Raw genomic sequence first — 6244 nt, 5'->3', positions numbered from 1 at the left:
AGTGTCAACACACGCTTGTCAAAGATTTCTGTTTTCATAGTGTACACAAATTTGGATTTGTCTTCTTTCGTGTTTTGTTTTTTGATTTGATTTGTTCGGGTTTTGACAACCCTGGATAACCCAAGAAAGCCTCTATTGAAGCTTATTTCCATTGGGGTCCATTTGAACACCGGGACGGGTTAGGAACAGTCAGGGGTTAACACCCTACTCTTTTCGAAACTGGCTGCGAGATACATGTACAGGTATGGCTCTCTGTACACGGGACCGACGGCTTAACGTCCCCTCCGAAGGACGGAGTACTTTCATGATTCATTTACCCAATTCTAAATGAACCATGGGAGAGCGGAAATCTGAATTTAATCTACAGAAGTTGCCAATTAATTTCAGACTTTTTTTCCAAGTTAATATCCCAGCAAATCGCCACCGCCGGAATCGAACCTGGACCTCATGCACTAAAGGCAAGTACCCTAACCATTGCGCCACGCTCTCCCACGTGTAATTTTTTTTTTTTAAAAAAGTGCTATGCCACCCCCTGAAATCTAATGGTGCGCCCCTTACGACTATAAACTAAGTCCGCCTGATCAATCCATTTATCAATATATTTATGCGCCAGGGTGGTGTTTTATGATGCAGCAAACCTCATCAAGTTATGGTAAAATTCCATAATATGTTGCATTGTAGCTCTTAGTGTCAGACTCACGGTGTTAATGACGGTAGGGCCGGTGTAGAAACCCCAGTCTCTCATGGCTACTTTGAAGCGACCAACGCCAGTGCGGAGGCATTGAAGGCATTGCCATTTCTGCCGTGTTCCTCAGCTCCTGGTGTAGAACTTTGGCTGGTGGAATTTCCATATTTGGCTTCGGATCAGAGAGAGGATCATTTTCAAGATCATGATGATTATTTGCAAATGTCTCAATGGATCAGCCCCTCTTATATGATTGATCTGCTCTCTCTGTATTGTCCAGCCAGGACTGGCCTCAGATCTGCCTCCAATACAACTCGTCTTGCTGAGATCAACAGCGTTAAATTTCTGAAAACTGCTACTACATGTAATACATGTTCATTTAGCCCCACATATTTGGAACAATCTGCCCACTTCCACCAGGGAATCAAATACATTTTCTGGTTTCAAAAATTGAATTTAATCACCATTCATTTCAGAAAAGCATATTTAATAACACATCAAAAGTCCCCAAAAATCCCAGAGTGGAACAGGGCCTAATTTGCATAAATCCAAAATGGCCACTTATGCATTGGTGAAATTTCAAAGTTAGTCAAATCGTGTGAACAACCATACCAATGTATTGCTCTCGTGATAAGGATTTAGACCAAGTATACAATGTAGTTTAATTTTACCAGTCTCCGACATATAGTTCTTGAATTATAGGCACAAAGGTCAAATTTTGGGGCCCACGGGCGTTTATAATTAAATTATGGTCCAATTTTAATTCAACTGGTCTCAAATTATTCCTTTGGCAAAAATATTTCGAAATGATAAAAGTTGCATTGTTTTGGATGTTTTATTACATATGCAACACCACAAAATAGGTCAAGGTCAACACGGCTCAATGGGATTTGATCTTCTTTGCCATCTGTTGCACCCCCCGTGGAGTCCAAATTTTGACATTTGACCTTTTCCCCTATAACTCAAGAAATGTACATCGGTGATAGGTCAAACTATATGGTTTTAGCAAGATTTGACCAAATTTGAAATTTCAATTTGGATTTATGGACATTTGGCACTGTTCCACAACTTGGATTTTGGGAGAAAATGGATTCTGTTGCATTACTTTCTAGAGTCTATGGTTGCAATTAGTGGTGGGTATTTTTTTTTTAATTTGCCTAGCCAATTAATACGGGTGCACAGAAGGTTTGGGCAAATGCTGTTGTGCACACAGTGGTTGGATTGATGGATTTCTACGCGGTAGATCAAGTTGTCCTGCCCGGTAAATGCCGTCTGAGGAGGCACTCTTTACCCCTACCCCCTAAATACGCTACTGAATGCTCCGTCCGTTTTTCTAGTAATATCGCACACCGTCTTAATAATAATTATCCAGTAATTATTGGGTGAAAGGGGTCTTCTCTCTATTTTTTTTCATGTACTTCCATTATTGTATTAATAGCGGAAATGTATTCAGAAGTATTCACAAGTTTATATAAATTATGTTGGTTACTGGTAAAGATCTTGCTGCATGAATTAGCACGGAACATCGAAGTGCGCACATTAAAACTTTCGGATCTAGTATTGGTTTTGTTTGATGCTAAATGTTCCGCGATTTAACATGATTGACTCGCCGGAATCATCCTGTGTGCACAGTCTAATCCGACATGCCCGATGGATAACAGACAGTAGTGCAATCTGTCGGATGCAGTCAGGGGCGTAGCCAGCTTTCTTGGTCAGGGGGGGGGAGCAAAATAAAATGTTGGGGGCACAGACGAAAAAAATTGCAGTTGCCTCATACAATACATAGAGACTGTATGTCTTAGAACTTCCCGAAAAAGGCCTTCTTGTGATGATGTGCGCGCGCAGCGCGAAAAATAATGGTATTTTACATTATTTTCGCCCATTATCCGGCTGAAAATGGCTATCGCCAATAAAAGGATTAGGGATTAATCTAATGTGATAATCACAACCAGGCACATGTAGCTTCCACGAGTGCAGAGACAGAGAGGGAGAGCCCATCCAGGCTCAGTGCACCTTAAGGGCACACAACTATGAATCAACTGGCGTAACTACCTCTTTCTCTCTTTTTTTAAAAGAAAAAAACAAGATCACTTTCCTCACAAGGAAGCGAGGATAACACTACTAAACAACTACTACTAACAACTGACTTGCAGAAACCAATCTAACAGCTTATGTGAATGAAGACACTGTTGGTTAGAACACTCAAAATAGGCAATGTGCCAACAGTCAATAACATCAACAGTTCAAGAGTCTTTTTGTCTGCAATGACAAACTGACATTCAACATGAATGTAAAATGGTTCAAAGTTCAATGAAGTAAACGTCAGTTCCAGAGTTTTCTTTTAGAATTCCAAATTACATACGTAAATCAGTTCAAAGTTCAATGAAGTGACCATAGGAGGACACCGGTGATGGATTAAAATGTCATAGTACACAGTGACCTGTCCATTTAGTTTAACACATAGTCTTTCAGGTGCTCAGGAAGTTTGTGAGGGCGCGCGGAACGCCTTTGTGTGAGCAATGGTGGCATGATCTCAGGGCCAACCATACTAGCTTGGGGATACTTTCACTAACCTCACTGCTGTTACCGGTACATGGATTAGACTGTGCAACCAAACCGGAGGTATTGCTGGAGCTATGACCGCTATCGCGCAAGGGATCGCGAGGATCTGACTCAGAACTGGGGTGCGAGTGATTAGCATTCCTGGGCAGGGGGTCACAAGTAGCAGGTGTGGACAACTCGCCAGGTATGAAAGGAGGCTCTGGAGGAGTACATTCAGGGACCACTTCAACAAACTCGGAATCCTCGGTGGGTGGAGACGACTTGGGAAAGGGACGAGAATCCAGGTCAGGATAATACTGGACCTTAAAGCACTCAGATTTCTTGATACGATAAGAAGTATTCCGAAGCTGAGAACCCACAAATTTGCGGATGTTGCACCATGGGCCTTCGATAGTAGTGACTAAGTAGCGATCTCTAGCATGAGATTTCTTGCGATCTGAGTAGAGGTAGACAAGATCACCAACCTCCAACTCTGCTGCTGGGGAGGCAGAGGCTAATGGGGCCTTTGAATGAGCACTGTGTGGGTGGTTGGCTTTTCGCAAGGCATGCTGGGCCTGAATCATTTGACAATCAGTGAAAGGAACCTGCTCATTGGTAAACTGGTCTCGCTGAAACCACATCTCACGGGCTGAAAGACCTCGGGATCTGATGCGAGTATTAAGGGCTGCAGTAGCAATGGCAAGTGATAATGCTGTAGCCGGACCACCTGTAGAATCTTGTCTGAGCAACTCATCTTCAAGCTCACGAATGGCTTTCTCAGCAACAGGATTCTTGTTATTATTTTTAATACGACCGATCTCAACCGATAGATGGTAACGTGTGAGAAGTTTGTCATTGGCGAGTCGAACAAACCCTGGTGCTGGGTCAGTACGAATGACTGCAGGGGGCCATCAAGTGGACGAAGTTCAATGCACAATTGAATCAGGGCATCACGCAATGTGCCATGTTGTTCATTCTCGACAATGCAAGAAGCTGTGTAGGACGTTGAGGTTTCGCGCAGCACAAGGACAAGCTGGCGGCTACGCTTCAGGATATCAGCTGCAAAAGAAATTCCAACTACATCGGGAGGGTCACTTGAGGACTGCTCGATCAATGCCTTAGGGGCATTGGACAGAGAAGCACACTGGTGACAAGTTGATGTCACTTGATCAATAGCCTTGTCCAAATCAAGAGCATAAAAGTAACGCTGGGTCACCAAACTGAGCTGATGTTTGGAGGGATGGTCAAGTTGGATGTGCAGGGCAGTGAGAAGACCATTTAAGACCTGTCTGGGAACAACAATACAATCGCGAGTTGGGGACAATGGTTGATCACGACGAACAACAAGTAGGCCATCTCTAGCGATAGATGCAACCTGCAAATAGCGCTTCACATCTTTGACAGAAGTAGCTTTCTTTGAAGAGTGAGTGCCCTGAACTAGATGAGCATGTGTTCGTCGCAGATCCGGGCATTCCTGCTGAATAGCATGCCAGGCTGCTTTGCTGGCAAAGGGGGGCTTAGCTTTCCCGGACAGAATGTCATGTGCGGAAACACGAAGGACAGTTGCTTCCTCTTCACGTTTGATAAAGGAGCATATTTGACAAGTGGGCTCAGTGCAGTCAGGGGCATTACGACTAGCAAAGTCTGAGGGGTGTTAGCTGATCCTGCAAGATGACGAACAGATGCTTGGAAACGACTGACAGTGGAGAGGAATGTGGACACGCGAGGACTGGCTGAAAACTCACCCCGGCAGAGCTTTTCATATGCCTGAACACAAGGTTTGCTGTCAGTGAGGATACATGTCTTGTGTTTGGACTGAATAACATAGGGACTGAAGTGCTTGGTGGAGGCAGAAATAGACAGCGCCTCGATTTCACAGGGTAACCATGTTGGCTGTCGATCACGCAATTTAGCACTGAAGAACCCGGCAAGGAAGAGTTTGTCATTGCGGGAAATATACAATGTCGACCCAATGCTATGTTTCTTCACGGATCCATCAGTAATGATCCAAAGCTGATCATTGGGATGGGGAAGTGTGACTGCCCTAGCGGAAGACAGTGCTGCTTGAGCCTTGTGAAAAGCAGTATGCAGACTATCAGACCATGTAAGCTCTTCGGTTGATTGGTGCCCTGCAATAGCATCATCTAATGGGGCTACCAGACTGGCACAATTCTGAATGACACGGGCCAGAACCTTGTATGCACCGATGAAGGACCGCATGCCACCAACTTTGCTTGGAGGCGAGCAGCTGGAAAGTGTGGCGATGCTATGGGGGCTAGCACAAAGGGTTCCATTTGACCAAATCCAACCCAGAATTACTGTCTTTTGGGGGCAAATGACTGTTTTGGAAGCAGAAAGACGTAACCCAGACTTAGACAAAGCTTGCAAAACTTGACGCCAATTCTCAACAAGTTCATCCACAGTATTACCACCACAGTACAAGTCATCAGGGAGTTTCGCTACGACACCTTTCTCTAAGAGGTCACCAAGGACACGACACATCAGTTCCTCAAGGGCTGTTTCAGAACCTGGCATACCCATGGCACACCGTGTATACACACGCACCCCACGAAAGGGGGTTGCAACACTACAGTATTTCATGGACTCATGGGATAAAGGGATTTGGTAGAAAGCACTAGTCAAGTCAGTGGCAATCAAATACTTCCATTTGGCAATTGAACGCAATGTTGAGTCCACATTGGGCATTAGAGAGTGTTGTGGCTTGCTATATCTACCGACATCAGCAAATGCAGTAACCAGACGAAAGCCTCCATTAGGCTTCTTGACAAGAAAGGACGGGTTAAGGTATTCGACACACACACCGACATCTTCAGGTCTAGCAAAGACGCCTGCTTTTTCAAGCTGATCAAACTTTGATTGCAACTCTTGGAGTTTATCCTGTGCATACAATGGGAGACGACCTTTGCGTTGGGGGGGTTGGACCGGTCCCATATTAACCACAGATTTGAAAGGGCCGACAGCACCATTGTAACCTGGGAAACTAGGGTCAAAAACCTC

This window comes from Amphiura filiformis, chromosome 15 (genome assembly GCF_039555335.1).
Source record: "Amphiura filiformis chromosome 15, Afil_fr2py, whole genome shotgun sequence".
Lineage (NCBI taxonomy): Eukaryota > Metazoa > Echinodermata > Ophiuroidea > Amphilepidida > Amphiuridae > Amphiura > Amphiura filiformis.
The sequence above is the reverse complement of the archived record's forward strand: the minus strand, read 5'-3'. Positions refer to the sequence as shown.